The sequence below is a fragment of the Cnephaeus nilssonii genome (genome assembly GCF_951640355.1).
Source record: "Cnephaeus nilssonii genome assembly, chromosome: X".
NCBI classification, from domain to species: Eukaryota; Metazoa; Chordata; class Mammalia; order Chiroptera; family Vespertilionidae; genus Cnephaeus; species Cnephaeus nilssonii.
In genome coordinates this window covers 58,991-76,954 of record NC_137071.1, presented here as the reverse complement: position 1 = coordinate 76,954, position 17,964 = coordinate 58,991, and the positions used below count along the sequence as shown (strand labels likewise).

The 17,964-nt window shown below is 50.6% G+C and overlaps 1 protein-coding gene across 4 annotated transcripts in view; it reads right to left on the bottom strand.

Moving 5' to 3' along the window:
* WWC3 (WWC family member 3) overlaps positions 1-17,964 on the bottom strand; it is a gene marked incomplete at its 5' end in the record, with an annotated part of 116,025 nt that overhangs the window by 96,093 nt on the left and 1,968 nt on the right. The window lies entirely within an intron of this gene.

The window sequence follows — 17,964 nt, the reverse complement described above, 5'->3', positions numbered from 1 at the left end:
GGTAGCTTGAGGATAAGGGGCAGCATTCGGGGGGTTTTTTGTACATTTGTTCTTTGTGAAAGCTTCTCGGGTATTTTGTAGGAAACCCCAAGAATCACTGGTCCAGATCAGTGGTTCTTAAGGCTGGTTGCTAATCGAACCCACCAGAAGAACATTTTAAAAATGGACGCCAGTTGTAAATCAAGTATCTGATAAGGGTCCAGTAACCAGAATATACACTGAGTGGCCAGATGATTATGATCTCTGAACACATAATAATCGGGCCACTCAGTGTGTATGTGTGATATATATACACACACACATATATTAGAGGCCCAGTGCATGAATTTGTGCATGGGTGGGGTCCAGCCAGCCTGGCCAGGGGGAGGGGACATGGGCGGTTGGCCGGCCTGCCTGCTGGTCGAACTCCTAGTCGAGGGGACAATTTGCATATTAGCCTTTTATTCTATAGGATAGACACTGAGTGGCCAGATTATTATGCATTCAGAGATCATAATCATCTGGCCACTCAGTGTATAAACAACTCCTAAAACTCAACAACGTAAAAGGCCAACAAGCCAAAGTAAAAATGGGCGAAGAACTTGAATAGATGTTTGTCCTAGATATACATGTGGCCACCACACACGAGAAGATGCCCACCATTGCTAGTCCTCAAAACCACAATGAGATGCCATCTAGCACCCATGCGGAAAAACACCAAAAAAAAATAGATGCTATAATGAAATGGTGTTTGGCCATGAAAAGGGATGAATCCTGAGCATGGATGAACCCGGAAAACATTATGCGAGCCTCAAAAGGCCACTATGCCAGGATTCTATTAGTAGGAAATGTCCGGGGTTAGCAAACCATAGGCGCACAGCACACACTGGTAGTTGGCAGACCTGGGAGGAGGGAGCAATGGGGAGTGACTGCTTAATGGGTACAAGGTTTGCTTTTCTCTTCAGTGGTGAAACTATTTTGGAACTAGAGAGAGGTGCTGGTTGCACAACACTGTGAATGTACCAAATGCCGCTCAAGTAACCATTTCATATGGTTAGTGGTTAAATTTATGTTACTGAATTTCACCTCAATCTTTGAAAGGGAGGGCAATGGATATCAGGGAGCTTCGTGGGCCCTGCTGGTCAGAATCTCCTAGCTCAGTGGTCGGCAAACTCATTAGTCAACAGAGCCAAATATCAACAGTACAACGATTGAAATTTCTTTTGAGAGCCACATTTTTTAAACTTAAACTATATAGGTAGGTACATTGTTATTAACTTAATTAGGGTACGTGGTATTTTGTGGAAGAGCCACACTCAAGGGGCCAAAGAGCCGCATGTGGCTCGCGAGCCGCAGTTTGCCGACCACGGTTCTAGTGTGTGTATGTGTGTGTGTGTCAGTGTGTGTGTGTGAGTGTGTGTGTGTGAGTGTGTGTGTGTGTGTGTGTGAGTGTGTGTGTGTGTGTGTGTGTGAGTGTGTGTGTGTGTGTGTGTGTATACAAATGCTCCCCAGATGCATCTTACATGCATCTAGATTGAAAGCGTGCAACCTGAAATTGATATAAAAATGAAAGCACTGCTCGATCCCCAGTGTGGGGTGTGCAGGGGGCAGATGATCAATGATTCTCTCTCATCGCTGATGTCTCTCTCTCTCTCTCTCCCTGTCCTTCCTCTCTGAAATCAATAAAAATATATACTTTTTAATTTTTTAAATCAGAGCACTTCTAGGGCTGAGACCTCAGAAGCTTACCTGATGCAACACCACGGGTGAGGAGGGTAAAGGGTATGGCATGCTGCCCCATCCTCCCTCTGAAAAAAAACAGGCATTTGCAAACAACAGGAATAGACAGGAAAACAGCAGCCATCACAGCAGGGAGGCCCTCAGGAGCAACCTAAGAGGGCGCTATGGGAACTCACAATCCTGCCCCCAGAATGAGGGAAGGACCCGGAGTTTTGTCTGTCCGACTGAGCACAAAACCACCGGAGAGGTGTCCTCAACATCAACGCACCGTGCTGTGTTCCCTACCAACCCCCAGGAAGGGCAAATGCTATAGACCCTTATGAGAACCAAGAAGGACCAGAGGGGCAGGCGAAGCGGTGGCCAAGGCCAGCCCAGCAAAAGAAAGGCCGAGCAAACTCGGAGCTGGCTAAGCCCGTGGTGAGAGACGCCATCAGGCAGGAAGGCCCCGGCCACCTGGCTGCTGGTGGCCACCGTTTGGTCTGTGGCTCCTGCGGGAACCTACGAGCGAGACCGGCCTAGAAGCAGAAATGAAGCCAGGGGCTTTGAGCCTCTGCTGCTCCCATCGTGTTCACTGAGGGGGTTTCAGAAATCGGCCTTTACTGAGACTGGCCAGCGCCTTCCTTCTTTGGCTGTGGAGAGCTGACTTTTTTTTTTTTTTTTTAATATATTTTATTGATTTTTTTACAGAGAGGAAGGGGGAGGGATAGAGAGTTAGAAACATCGATGAGAGAGAAACACCGATCAGCTGCCTCCTGCACACCCCCTACTGGGGATGTGCCCGCAACCCAGGTACATGCCCTTGACCGGACTCGAACCTGGGACCCTTCAGTCTGCAGGCCGACGCTCTATCCACTGAGCCACACCGGTTTCGGCTGGAGAGCTGACTTTGCTCCCGTCTTTCCAATAAACGTGGGGCCTAATTCAAAGGAACGGTGGTCTCCAGGCCGCACTTCCGCCTCGCCTTTACTTTCACGGGACGGAAAGAGAACTTGTTTCTTCGAAACCCACTTATTACTACAAGAACGAGAGCTTTAATGTAGGACTGCCTTTTGGGGGAGGGGAAAAAACCCAACCACTTCTTAACACCTCGCAGCTCTGCAAACATTCCCAGCCAACGGCTGCCCGAAACCAATTCCCGTAACTCCTAGGCCAGGGGTGCCATTATGTCATTGGTTTGCTCCACGGAAACTTTCCCAACTTTCCTTTCCCTTCGCGCTCAGGAACACGGGGACCTTCTCGCCCTCCGGGTGGAGAAGCGCGGCCACTGAGGCATCAGCGACCCCGGGAGAGGGGTGAGCCAGCGGCATCGTACTGCTTCTCTTCCACAATCGCTGGCCTGTCCGCCGACGCTGACCACCTCCTGTGGAATCCAGGTTTGGCTCTTGCTCCCACCCCGCCACCTGGGTGGGGTGAATCCGCAGGCTTTTACAGCTCCCCAAATGAGAAAAGTCGCATCTGCCCCCAAAGTGACCAGCGAGGGGACTGTTGTCAATGGTGCGAAAAGGGTTGACATCCACGCCAACCAAGGGAAGAGTGGCCGCTGACCACCCGGGACCGATGACACGCCAGGGATGTGTCTCTCTGCTTGACATAACAAGATAAAAATTAGCCCATCTGAAGGAGACGCGGACTTTGGACTCCAAATATTTACTGAGCTGGCACTCGATTTAAAACGGAGTTGTTGACAATGACTCAGGAAAAACAAGTATTTTATGTGTTACATGTTTATAGAAAACTGCATAGTGATTGCTCTTTTTCAAGGAGCTGGGTGATAAATGGCATAAGAGAAAGAATTCTGTCTATTAATAATGTTAAAGGCGTGGTAAGTACACGAGTTCTTATTTAAAAATTAAAACTATGCCTAGAGCCCCGAGACAGAGCCGGGGGCTGAGAGTTGCCCCAACAGGAAGGATTGGTTCTGGCCACCACGGTGGCACTTACAATGCAAATGCTCCCCTGTTCGTCTCCCCTGAGCACATGTGAACTCAAGAAGCTATTTTTGGTAATCCTTGACATTTTTGTCAATATGCCATCTGCGTGGTGACATTTTGGAGGTTTATGATATTGGAGGGGGGAGGGCTTGATTTCGGGCGTCTTGGCTTTTAACAGTGAGGTTAACGAGACGACAGTTTTGGAGTGAGCTGAGCCGCGCGGAGCCGCGCAGGGTCTGTGTGAGATGCCGTGGGAAGCCTGCGAAACCGTGTCGCGGAGCCCCGGCAGAGAAGTCACGGTGGGAGGGGTGGGAGGAAACAGAGGCCAGTTAAAGAGGCACCGTGTGCACAGAGCCCGCGGCCGTGCCCTGGAGCGTGGCATCGCGGATCCCACACCGCCCACTGTTAGAAAGCAACTACCCACCACCTTTTCTTGAAAAAATAATAAAAGAGACACATGGGTTTCTAAACACTAAAATTGGCAAGATTATATGGGCATTCCAAAAGCCTATCTAAATCTTCTCTAAGGACATCCCCCGAGGGTACACAGCTCCACGACTAATAGCAGGAACGGCATACAGCCGCCACACACTTCCTGTTCCCCGGAATTCCTACGCCCCTAACCCCCTGCCCCCCCCGCCCCCCCCCCCCCCCCCCCCCGCAGCAACTAAAACTCTGGGTAGCATTAAGCATCTGCTTTTGAACTGTGTAAGTGCTTTTTTCAGCTTTATTCACATGCAATTATACAATGGACATACACCAGGGTGTAAGTTTAAGGGCTAGAATGTGTTGGCTTGGCACACGTATTTGTTGCAATAGGGTTCCTGCTGTAGTTAGCTAACACCCGCATCACATCACATAATTATCGCTTCTTTTTCTGCAGTAGAACATTTAAGTTCTCTCTTAACAACTTCCAAGTATACAATACATTACCAATAACCACAATTAGATCCCCAGAACTCACTGTATTTTTTTAATATATTTTATTGATTTTTTTTACAGAGAGGAAGGGAGAGGGATAGAAAGTTAGTAACATCGATCAGCTGCCTCCTACACACCTCCTACTGGGGATGTGCCCGCAACCAAGGCACATAACCCTGACCGGAATCGAACCTGTGACCCTTCAGTCCGCAGGCTGACGCTCTATCCACTGAACCAAACCAGTTAGGGCCTCACTGTATTTTAATGAAAATCTTTCCTAAAGTGGTTATTTTCCTGCCTTGTTATATAGTCTTCTTTTTTTTTCAATATATTTTATTGAATTTTTACAGAGAGGAAGGGAGAGGGATAGAGAGTTAGGAACATCGATGAGAGAGAAACATCCATCAGCTGCCTCCTGCACACCCCCTACTGGGGATGTGCCCGCAACCAAGGTACATGCCCTTGAACGGGATCGAACCTGGGACCCTTCAGTCCGCAGGCCGACGCTCTATCCGCTGAGCCAAATCGGTTAGGGCTAGAATAGTCTTAATTTGCCTATTATTTAAGTGATCGAACTCCCCCTGGGTGTCTTATGACAGATGCAACATCCTTTTTTTGCGGGGAGAGGGGAGAGAAGTTCTACTGTGGGTTCCTTGCTCTGAGCCCCTTCTCTCTAGTTGGTTAGACTTTCCTCTAGGATCTTCTATCCTGCACCCCTCACCTCATCCCCCCTCCCCCACTTCCACTGGCCAATGGTTACCTTGATTAGACCCCATATTCTCCTAAGATCGGGGGTCAGCTGTTTTGTTTTGAATATGTTTTTATCGATTTCAGAGAGGAAGGGAGATGGAGAGAGGGAAACATCAATGATGAGAGAGAATCATTGGTCAGCTGCCTCCTGCACACCCCCCACTGTGGATCGAGCCTGAAACCCGGGCCTGTGCCCTGACCGGGAATCGAACTGTGACCTCCTGGTTCCTAGGTCGACGCTCAACCACTGAGCCAGGCCGGCCGGGCTGGCGGTCAGCTGCTGTGTGTAAAGAGAGTAAATATGTTCAGCTTGCGGCCACAGGGGCCTCTGTTCAGTGACTCACCTTAGTCCTTGCGGCCCAGAAGCGGCCCCAGACAATACGCGTGAGCATGGCTGTGCTCCAATAAAACTTTATTTACCGACACTGAAACTGGAGTTTACACAGCTTTCACAAAATACTACTCTTTTCATTCTTATTCAACCATTTCCAAAGGGAAAGCACACTGTTATCTTGCAGGCTGTACGTAAACAGATGCGGCCTGGGTTCAGCCCACAGGCTGCTATGTGAAAAACACTGTTCTGAGATCCCCCAGGGCCAGACACGTTTGGGAAAGAGTTTCCACTCAATCAACCGGTTCGGCCCCGCCGGCGTGGCTCAGAGGCTGAATGTCGACCTGTGAACCAGGAGGTCACAGTTCGATTCCGGGCCAGGGCACATGCCCGGGGCTGTGGGCTCGGGCGATCCCCAGTGGGGTGTGCAGGAGGCAGCCGATCAATGTATCTCTCGCTCTCTCTCCCGCTTCCTCTCTGAAATCTATAAAAATATTTTTAAATAAATAAAATAAATATTGGTTCGTCAACTGATAATAAGCATTGTCATTCTCGTACACGTAAGAAAATCTAGCCACGAAGAAATCCAGGGAAGGGACGCGCGGTGGCACGGGGCAGGGGGTAGGCGCGGGCCCGGGGTAGGGGGTAGGTAAGCTGGGCTACTATTTCACGTGGTCTTCCGTTTCGGGGCTGCCTTCTCAGCTCGTGGAGAAGAGGGGCTGGGTGATCTTCATGGTCTGTTATGCTCCGTGGCACCAGGCGCAGAGGTAGCATCTAGATTATGAATGTCTTACCACGTATTAGATTTTTGGCTTCCTGGCCCCAACTTTAGAAAACATGTGAAATATTTTACGCTTCTCTCTGTCTCAAAGCAATAGACTAAAAGCTAGATGAAGCTGATCTCTAGTCTTTGATCTTCAGTTCATTTTTCTTCAAGGGTGCCGGCTGCTCCCATGGGCAAAGTTCGCTCAGGTGCCCTCGGTTACAATCGCAAGACGGTGTGTCCCCTGCATTAAACCAAAAGCAGAAGCAAAGCACGAGATGCCTACGACGTGGGGGGACCTCAAAAACATGATGCTGAGCGAAAGAAGCCCGACACCAAAGGCCACGTAGCTCGGGGTCCCGTTGATGGAAATGTCCAGAACAGACAAATCCACAGAGACGGGGCAGACTGCTGGTTGCCAGGGGCTGGGGAGGGGGTGACTACTGATGGGCACAGGGCTTCCTTTTGGAGTGAAGAGAATGTTTTGGAACTAGACGGGGGGGGGGGGGGGGGTGGCAAAACATTGTGACTATTAAATGTCACAGAATTGTTCATGCTAAAATGAGCTATTATTATGTGAATTTTACCTCAAAAAACACATTTTTAAAAAGAATAGTGATAGATCCGTGTATTCTTTTTTCTTTTTTAAAATTGACACATAGCACTGTATTAGTTTCAGGTGTACAACATGATTTGATATATGCATATCTTGCCTAACGATCACCCCATGGAAGTTCATTAACATCCATCGCCACAGAGGAACAAGAATGTTTTTCTTGTGACGAGAACTTTAAAATTCTACCTTATTAGAATCTTTCAAATACACTGAATGGCCAGATGATGATGATCTCTGAACGCATAATAATCTGGCCACTCAGTGTATATCCTATAGAATAAAAGGCTAATATGCAAACTGTCCCCTCGACCAGGAGTTCAACCAGCAGGCAGGCCGGCCAACCGCCCATGTCCCCTCCCCCTGGCCAGGCTGGCCGGACCTCACCCATGCACGAAATCATGCACCGGGCCTCTAAACCGGGCCTCTAATATATATATATATATATATATATATATATATATATATACACACACACACACACACACATATATATATATACTGGCCACTCAGTGTATACACTATAGCACTGTTAACTGTAGTCACCATGCTACAGCTCTGCGTATTCTGATGGCAGAAATGGCACCTAGGCATATTGTTAAGTGCAAGTGGCAAGTCGCAGAAAAAAAAAATTGATAGTATAATCCCATTCAGACAAAATCCCAAAACCAAAGTCGGGGTGTGTGCGCATACAGTTAGGGAGAGGTGGAGAGAAGGGACTAGAACACAACGCCATCGGCATGTGTGGTGTCATTCGCATATGGCAAGAATGCCTCCGTGGGTCGTGGTGTAACGGAAACAACCCCCCGGGTCCCTGTGGGCCTGAGCATGTTCGAGGCCACCCACCGCCATTTCCACGCACATCTGTGCAGCACCAACCGAGGACTGAGCGGGGTCAGCGGGAGACGAACAGCTGGCTGCAAAGAAGAACTCCGCCAAGCAGCAGTTTGGTCGCCATGATGCCCAACAATTCATTTTTACTAAGTGTTCTGCTGCTTTGGCTGCACCTATTGGTTGGCTGGTCACATGAGGCTACATTAAACTTCATAAATGAGTACAACACGCTTCATAAGGGCCTACTCTTAGGACAGCATCACCCCCTCTTTGAAAACCTCAATTTTCGCCTGGCCACGGTGGGTCAGTGGCTGAGCATCGACCTATGAACCAGGTCACAGTTCAATTCCCAGTCAGGGCGCATGCCCAGGTTGTGGTCTCGATCCCCAGTGTGGGGCGTGCAGGAGGCAGCCGATCAACGATTCTCTCTCATCATTGATGTTTCCGCCCCTTTCTCCCTCTCCCTTCCTCTCTGAAATCAATAAAAATATTTTAAAACAAAAAGAAATGTCCATTTTCTCTCAGAAGTAGGCCAGTGTGCGCCAAGGGTATTTCGGGACAGAAGGAAAATGGGAGGGAGGGTGTGAATCCGAGCACCGCAGCCTACCAGCCCTGAGCTGGTTTCCGAATGCCAGGCCCCCCCCCCCTGGAGATGGAGGCCCGGCGGGCCAGCTGGACAGGACCCCAGCCTGGTCCCTGACCTACACGCAAGGTCTGCCGGCCCTCCTGGGCCATGCCTCCCCCCTCCCCAACTCCAAACCCTCGCGGCTTCCCTCACACATGCCCACCTGTCCCAATGGAGCTGCCGCTTCCGAAAATTAGCGAAGACCCAGGGGGAAAGGGGCAAGAGACATTTTTCAAAAAAGGCAGGCTAAGCAATTCTCATGCAGCATGCAATAAGAGATACTTGTTACAACTCTGAGATTCCAAAAGCACAAAATAACCCCCTAAGATCAACATTGTTAACTGTATTGGGTTGTGACATCAGCATTAGAAACACAGTGTACTCGGGGCTCAAGTTAGGGAATAGAAACTTGCCAGAGAAATTTACACGAAAGTATCAGAGTTAGATGAAGGGAGGAGGAGCAGGGGGAGGAGGAGGGGAAGGAGGAGCAGGGGGAGGAGGAGAGGGGGGAGGAGGAGAGGGGAGAGGAGGAGAGGGGGGAGGAGGAGAGGGGGGAGGGGGAGGAAGAAGGGCTCTTAAATTCGCATGTATAACACCACCCTGTTCGCCTATGCCGATTTTCTTTATTCAATTCTTTGAAAAGTTCATATGATTAAAAAAAAAAAAAATCTATTGCCCACCCCTGACCGCATCTCCACCATTCCCAAGCCATCTCCCCCAAGCAGGTACACAAGCAATCAAATCTGAACACGGACACTCATTCCTCCCTCCTAAGGCCCCTTCGGGCTTCCCCGTCTGGCCTCCAGACCAGCGACTTCCCGACCCGGCTGCGAGGCGGCCCACCTGCGAACATTCGAGCTGCCTCGTGCGTGGGGCTGGCGGGGCGTGGGCCCCGGGCTCTGCACGCGGCCGCCTCGCTCACGGACCTTCACCACAGCCCACACCGGCCCCGGTTTATATGGGAAGAAAGCGAAGCTGCAAGAGGTTAGGGGGAGGCCCAGTTCCATCAATGACAGCCCCAACCCTGAGGCAGGTCTGCCCAGCTGCTCCCCAGAACAAGGGTGCCTTCTCCTTGACAAAGAAACAAATGATCGTCTTGGGCCAATCTGCAGAGAAAAATTAATAAACTCATAAAGTCTCTCCATTTCAAGATTTCCAACTCCAATTTTGTTAAGCGCCAGCACGTCCGATATCACTTTGCCACTCGCCCTGGCGCAAAATGGCTGTGACTCCTGGCTCCACGCTGCGATCCCCCGGGACCTGAGCTCTCCGGCCAGGTCCACCGCGCACCGCCCGGCGGGGAGCGGGCCTCCCCGGCCATCGAGGAGCCGAGGCCGGCAGCTGGGGAGCAGGGCAGACACCAGCTGATCACGGCCAGCCCAGACCTCGTTTTTTTTCCATCGAGTACACGAGGTCATGTTTATATTCTGACATTGTAAACATATGAATGGTCATTTCTCTGTGAGTAAAACAGTTGGGAGTTGACATAATGGAATCCAAGACATAGCTATTTCCTGTATTCTGCAGGGAACGCCCCGACCGGGAGGGCACCTCGGGGCGGCTCCCGCAGGAGCCCGAGCCGCACGGTGGAGGTGGAGCAGTGTTTGGCAAGGAAGAGAAACGGAGCACGATCCGTGCTGCGACACGGATAAACCTTGAAAACATTATGCTCAGGGAGATAAGCAGACACCAGGCCGCAGATTGAATGGCTCCGTTCATACAGAACATCCAGAGGAGGCGCATCGAGGGGGACAGAGAACAGATTACTGGCTGCCAGGAGCGGAGGGAGATGGGCAGGTCCTGGTCCTGGGCACGGAGTTTCTTTGGGGGATGATACAAATGTCCTAGAATTAGATAGTGGTGATGGCTGCACAACCCGGGCAATATACTGAAAACCAGTAAATTGTATACTTGACAATGGTACATTTTATGATACATGAATTAGGTCTCAATTGTTTTAACCGGGGGTAATGTTCAGGGCAAATCCAGTCCGCCCACACACCCAGGGCTCCCCCACACTGGAGTCAGGCGCCTTCCCACAGCCTTCCCGCAAACAGAGCTCCGAGTGGCACAAAGAATCCGCCTCCTACAATGGCTGCCGGGGTCCTGCCTGAGCTGCACGTGGCCTTGGCCGGGCCCTATCCCCTGGTGGCACGGAGGCCAGTGCACAGGAGTCGCTGGGAAGACCTCTGGCCGCGGCTCAAGGCCCACCCAGCCAACTGCAGGGCTTTGTGCCCTTGGGGTTTGCCCAGCCAGCTCCCTCTCTCCTTCCCTGTCTCCCTCAACTCCTTGAGCTTTACAGAAATTAAAAAAGAAAAAGGGCCCTTTGCCCGGCCGGCATGGCTCGGTGGTTGAGCGGCGACCTATGAGCCAGGAGGTGGCTGGTTCGATTCCTGGTCAGGGCACATGCCCAGGTGGTGCGTGCAGGAGACAGCCAATCGAAGACATTCATTCTCTCTCTCTCTCTCTCTCTCTCCCTTCCTCTCTGAAATTAAAAGATATATATATATATATTTTTTTTTTTTTTAAAAGAGGGCCCTCTAGATGGCAAACACTGGCGACTGCACTGCTCCACAAGCAGCCCCTCAGACCCCCCGCCCTGTCCTTGCAGAGCTTCTGAGCAAACGCAGAGGCGAGCCTCTCACTGCTGCTTCGTCCACAGAGGGAATCGGAATGTCTGGGGGCATCTCAGGCAGACGGACACCCCCACCCACGCACTCAGAAAGCCAGGCCAGCTCTCTCCGTTGCTGCAGAACACAGAAGTGCTCACAGGTTCATTTTCTTCTGTTCCACCGTGGATGTGTATACACTTGACATGCAGTAACTACCTATCAATTGACGATATTCGAAAAATTGAAGAATACACTCGTACTAAAATATATCCCCGAAGTTTCATATGCTGTTATGACTATTGTTATGGTATAGTAAATTCAGGGTTTGTCATACAAATATCTATAACATCCTTTTATTTTTCATTGAATTCAGAGAGGAAGGGAGAGGGAGAGATAGAAACATCAATGATAGTAATCATTCATCAGCTACCTCCTGCACACCCCTCACTGGGGATAGAGTCTGAAACCCAGGCATGACCAGGAATGGAACCGTGACCTCCCGGTTCGTAGGTCCACACACAACCACTGAGCCACACTGGCCAGGCACATCCATTCTTCATGGAAACACAGAAATCAGGCCTCTGTGGTCCTCCCCTCTGTATATAACAGCTCAGTAACTGTCAATCTGCTTGAAACCGATTCAGCTCCTAAGCATGAATTATCGTAACCAATTAGACAAAAGCAGTTCCAGGTTCTCAACCAGGCCATATTGCCCTGCCAGCCCCCCTCCCCCACCCCCACCCCCACCCCAGGGGACACGTCGCAATGTCTGAAGACACTTTTGGTTGCAGTGACTTGCGGGTGTGCTACTGGCATCTATGACTAGAGACCACTGGTGCTGCTGACCATCGGACATCCACAACGAAGAACTAGCCAGCCCCGCTCTAGAGGACACCGGCCCCAGCTGGCCACGCGAGGACACTGCCCGTCAGCAACACAGGAAGGTGAGCAAGTCAACACGCTTCTCTAAGGAAGGTGAGTCTCAGGCCTCCTAAGGTGTCAGCCAGATTCCTTCGGTCCCCTCCCGATCTCACCTGCCTTAATCCGAGCAGCGGCTAGCTCCTGGCACTTCCCGCTCCCTTCACAATTCCTGACATGATCCCTGCCTGGCCTAGGCCTCGGGCCCCGGGTCGCTCTAGCTCAGGCCCATCGCTATCTGCGAAACCCGCTGATGGTTCCCAGCTGGCCTCTTCTCTAGGAAACCCACCCCACCCTCCGGCCCCTATTTGGCGAGCTCATCACATCCGACTTGGTGCCTGATGTGGGCAAGACTCCAGGCTCAGTCCACAGCAATCAGGACCGCTAGGTGGGCGGTGAGGAGAAAATGGACATCAAATGCTTAGTGTGATGCCACCTAAGCCTGCAATAGACGTCAGCTACTGGGCTGTTAGCAAAGACACCACGCTGACCAGATGCGTCCACGCTCACTCGGAACAAAACGCATGCGGTGCATTAGTTTCCTACTGCTGCTGTGAGCAAACTGCCTCAGACCAAGCGGCTCAGAACAACACCAAGGCGCTCTGGCCAGTGTGGCGAAGTGGCGAGAGCATCGGCCCAGGCACTGAAGGGTCTCGGGTTCAATTCCCGGTCAAGGGCACGTACCTAGGTTTCAGGTTCGCTCCACGCCCCCGGTTGGGCGCATGAAGACAACCAGTCCATGTGTCTCTCTCACATAGATGTTTGTCTGTCTCTCTCTCTCTCTCTCCCCCCCCCCCCTTCCGCTCCCCCTTCTACTCTCTCTGGAAAGCAATGGAAAAAACATCCTCAGGTGAGGATTAACAAAACAAAACATAAAAAGCACCCACAAATGCATTGTCTCGCAGGCTGGAGGTCAGGAGTGCAGGTCAGTTTCATTGGGCCAAAATGGACGTGTCAGCAGGGCTGTGTGCGATGTCCGGCTCTGCGGAAAGCCTAGCCGCTGGCCTCTTCCGGCGGCCGGAGCAGGGGTGGGGAACCTTGTTTGTGCCCAGGGCCATCGGGACATTTATAACATCACTGGAGGGTCTTATAAAACCATCAGCTTCAAAATGAGCCTGCTCTATTTGGTCAAGCATTCAATTAACTCACCCCGAAGACCTTGGCAGGGCCAGACCACATGACTTCTCAGGCCTTATACGGGCTGCGGGCCGCACGTTCCCCACCCGTTCTAGAAGCTGCCTGCATGACGGGCTCATGACCACATGACTCGCAACATCTGCTTCTGCTGCCACGTCTCCTTTCCTGACTGAGCCTCCTGTGTCCCTCTTGTGAAGACCCTTGTGATTACACTGGGCCCACCAGCTAATCCGGGATAATCACCTCATCTCAAAATTGGTCATTTAACCCCACCTACAAATGTTATTTGCCATAGAAGGCAACTTACTAATCGGTTTCCGAGACGAGGACATGGACATCTTTGGAGGGTCATTATTCTACCTACCACAGGGAGGGGTTCGATATCAGACAGCAGTGGGTGCCCGACAGAAATAACCAGTGGGGCCGAAACCGGTTTGGCTCAGTGGATAGAGCGTCAGCCTGCGGACTGAAAGGTCCCGGGTTCGATTCCGGTCAAGGGCATGTACCTTGGTTGCGGGCACATCCCCAGTAGGAGGTGTGCAGGAGGCAGCTGATCGATGTTTCTCTCTCATCAATGTTTCTAACTCTATCCCTCTCCCTTCCTCTCTGTGAAAAAAATCAATAAAATATATTTAAAAAAAAAGAAAGAAAGAACCAGTGGGTACAACACAGTGCAAGGGGCACAGACCCAGCCACGGGAGGGCTGAACTCTGGAGTTGGGCAGACGCTGCCCCTCACTGGTTCTGGGAATCAAGGTTACCAAGTCACCCGCCCTTGGCCTAGTTTCATCACCTGCCCACCTACACCCGTGCAGCCTTTGTGGGCTTTCAGTAAAAGCATCCACGCAAATGCCTAGAGCACTTGGCTCATGGTAAGCACTCCACATACATCTGCCGTAACCACAGACCCAAGGGATTGCAGCGGGGAGAACCAGTAGGCAGCAACAGCGTGGTGCGTGCGGCCTTAGGGGGAAGGAAAGGAGGACACAAGCGCACTGTAAGCCCCGTGGAGGTAGGGGCCAGGCTGCTGGGGCTCACCACTGCAGGCCCGGACCCTGGAAGAGTGCCCGAGACTAGGAGGCTGTGCAACAGTGGACAGATGGGTACATGGATGGATGGATGGAGTAGGGATTGGGGATGGATGGATGGAGTAGGGATTGGGGATGGATGGATGGATGGATGGATGGATGGATGGAGTAGGGATTGGGGATGGATGGATGGAGTAGGGATTGGGGATGGATGGATGGAGTAGGGATTGGGGATGGATGGATGGATGGATGGATGGATGGATGGAGTAGGGATTGGGGATGGATGGATGGATGGATGGATGGAGTAGGGATTGGGGATGGATGGATGGATGGATGGATGGAGTAGGGATTGGGGATGGATGGATGGAGTAGGGATTGGGGATGGATGGATGGAGTAGGGATTGGGGATGGATGGATGGATGGATGGATGGATGGATGGATGGAGTAGGGATTGGGGATGGATGGATGGATGGATGGATGGATGGAGTAGGGATTGGGGATGGATGGATGGATGGATGGATGGATGGAGTAGGGATTGGGGATGGATGGATGGAGTAGGGATTGGGGATGGATGGATGGAGTAGGGATTGGGGATGGATGGATGGATGGATGGAGTAGGGATTGGGGATGGATGGATGGATGGATGGATGGATGGATGGATGGAGTAGGGATTGGGGATGGATGGATGGATGGATGGAGTAGGGATTGGGGATGGATGGATGGATGGATGGATGGATGGAGTAGGGATTGGGGATGGATGGATGGAGTAGGGATTGGGGATGGATGGATGGATGGATGGAGTAGGGATTGGGGATGGATGGATGGATGGATGGATGGATGGATGGATGGATGGAGTAGGGGTCGGGCAGTTGGGTAGCACAGTGGAAAGAGCACTGGCTCCTGGTCAGAAGTTCAAGTCCCTGTCCCTCCAACTCCCAGAAGGACGCGCACCTTGACTGTGGCCCTCAAGTGCGAAGTGAGAAGTTTGAACAGGACAGTCCTAGCTCTTCCAACCCCGACACCGTGGGATTCTAAGTTGTGTGTGGTCTTGCCCGAGTCTTCCCTCCCCTACAGACTCTGGGTCAAACTGTCCGACTCCCTCATTTATTCCGAACACGTCCAGCACTTCCTCGTCTCCAGTACTTTCCTCACGTCTCCCCCAGCGCTGAGCAAGCCCCCAAAACCCCCAATCCAGAAGCTAAGTGGGTGAGAATAAAGACCACCCCCGGCTCAGGTGAGTCCTCCCTCCTTTTCCTGGAAGCCATCACCAGCTGCTAGTAGTACCTGGTAACCACCACTGTCTTCGTTTTACATGTCTGTCTCTCTCTCCCAGACAAACGTCCCCATCTACCGACCCAGCGCACAGGAGGCCAGGACTCTCCGTAACTAGTTCCTCCTTTCACTGGCTTTAGAGGGGAATAACGGAACGCAGTGGAATGTAGCGCTGCTTTTATTCCATCAGATTCATTCTCTCATTTCTTGGAAAGGCAGCCAACGTGAGCACAGGACTGGGCTGGAAGCAGCTCCCCAGGCTCCCCAGGTGACCTTTCACTCGTCACTTGGCCCAAGGGCTCCTGAAGTAGCAGCCACAGAGACGGTGAAGCACATGGCTTCCACTTCCAAAATCAGAGTGAAAGGGACGAAAAGGAAACTTAAGAGATTTCCAAACATCCGGGAGCTATTTTTGAAAATGAATGACTTTTCCATTCACTTAAAAAAAAAAAAAAGGAAGGAAAGAAAAAGAAAGATATTAGACCAAGAATAGACCAAGAAGTAGTTGTTGATCATCTACATGGAAGAACATTCTTGCAGGAGTCCACCCCTTATGTCCTTAAAATCAAGACACTCCCACACGTTCATACAAACACTGCCTATAAATGAAAAATGGAGGAATCATTACTTGTTTATCAGAAAGTTTCTAGAATACCAAAATAGACTCTGTGGGATAAATATAGTAAGCGTCCTATTAATTAATACTGAAGAAGTGTTCCAAGAAGGTAGCAATCAGTGATGTCACCTGGCTCTGTTCTGTGGGCCTCCAACCTGGCAAATTCCCGAACCCTGGATTGTTTTCTCCTTAAAGCGACAGCCTGCCCAAAGGACTCTTACTATAACCACAGAATTCTTCCACGTGGCGCAGGCCACACCTGTCTCGTGAACAAAGGGTCCCTAAAAGCGTCTGTGACGCCATCATCGGGGCCTTCCACCATCATCGTGATCATTTACACTCTGTTTTGATCTCCAGTGGGCCACGGCTCACCATGCTTCAGCTGCTCGAGGCTGGCGTTTCCCGGAGCACACCAAACCCGAAGTGGCACCCGCCCAGCCCCTCTATAGGACCGGTCAGCACGGCCCCCCAGGAAGCACACGTATGGATGTACAGCCGTCCAAGGCACTGGGTTTTTCCAAAGGAAGCAAAAATGTTCTTCCCACATTTCCCACCTAAATGGGAAATACCTTCTAATAAAGTGGTGACCGAACTCTGAGCTCATACACGTAGAATACCACAAAAGACTCGCCCCCAGAAACTACCAGCCACAGAAATGGTGAATTAACTCCATGTTTTTAAGGAAAGACTTTGGTATGATTCCAAAGACTCTGAGAAGTATACTCCCAGTACTGACGGGCAGAGACAGTGCGTTTAAACCTAAGGCAGGTTCGGAATCAAACTAAAGCACTCTGCTTTGAAAATGCGGCCGTTTCCAGCCACATCTGTAAAGATGGTCCCTCAGGCTGCAACCTCTTTGTTGTGACTTGAAAAAGAAAGAGCCACAGTAATTCACCAACATGCCCTGAGCCCGCAACAGCAAATGCTGTTAAACACAACAATAAGTGGAATGAACAGAAAACTCTTAAAGGGATTGTTTCCCACCCTTGGCCCTCGGTTACTTCACTTACAACAGTATATTTTTTTTAATATATTTTATTGATTTTTTTACAGAGAGGAAGGGAGAGGGATAGAGAGTTAGAAACATCGATCAGCTGCCTCCTGCACACCCCCCACTGGGGATGTGCCCGCAACCAAGGCACATGCCCTTGACCGGAATCGAACCTGGGACCCTTCAGTCCGCAGGCCGACGCTCTATCCACTGAGCCACACCGGTTAGGGCCAACAGTGTATTTTATACTATTACAGTTCGTGCTACATTACTTGACATATGAAATGTTTTAAGTCAGCAACAATGTACACCTCACCTACTACAAGGAAATCCCTCCATAATTTCAAGTTCATTTTTCATTTTCTTTAAAAACCTATCAACTTGCCTCTCTCCGGCCAGCTCTGTCTTTGGAAGCTGCTTGGGGAAAGTCCTCATTTCTTGAACACCGTTTTCTGATCACATGAATCAAAGGCCACTCCAAGGGGGTTTTAACTGTCAGATGCATATGGACAAAATGTGCTCCAACCCAGTTTTTGCCATATCATACAACAAGTCCAACTTTAAAGGACAACCGGTCACCTATAAAAACCGGCAGGGTTGTGTTTTGAAAGAAGAAGAAGAATGACTATTACACCATTTACACCCTTCAGAGACTCCCCTTCCATGTTTGTGGCTTGCCGAACATTCCATACATATTTCGGGCAAGGTATTATGGGAGCTGCAGTGCAAGCTGTCCCCTGCTGAATTTTCACTCACTATAAAAACAATGTCTCATAAAAGTATACACATGTTTTTACTTTACCAAAAATGTCAAATATCCACTTTTGTTCACTCAGACGACACTTTGGGCATTCGGAACAAGACTTTTTAAAAATGTCTGCAAAGGGGCGGGGGGGGGGGTCAT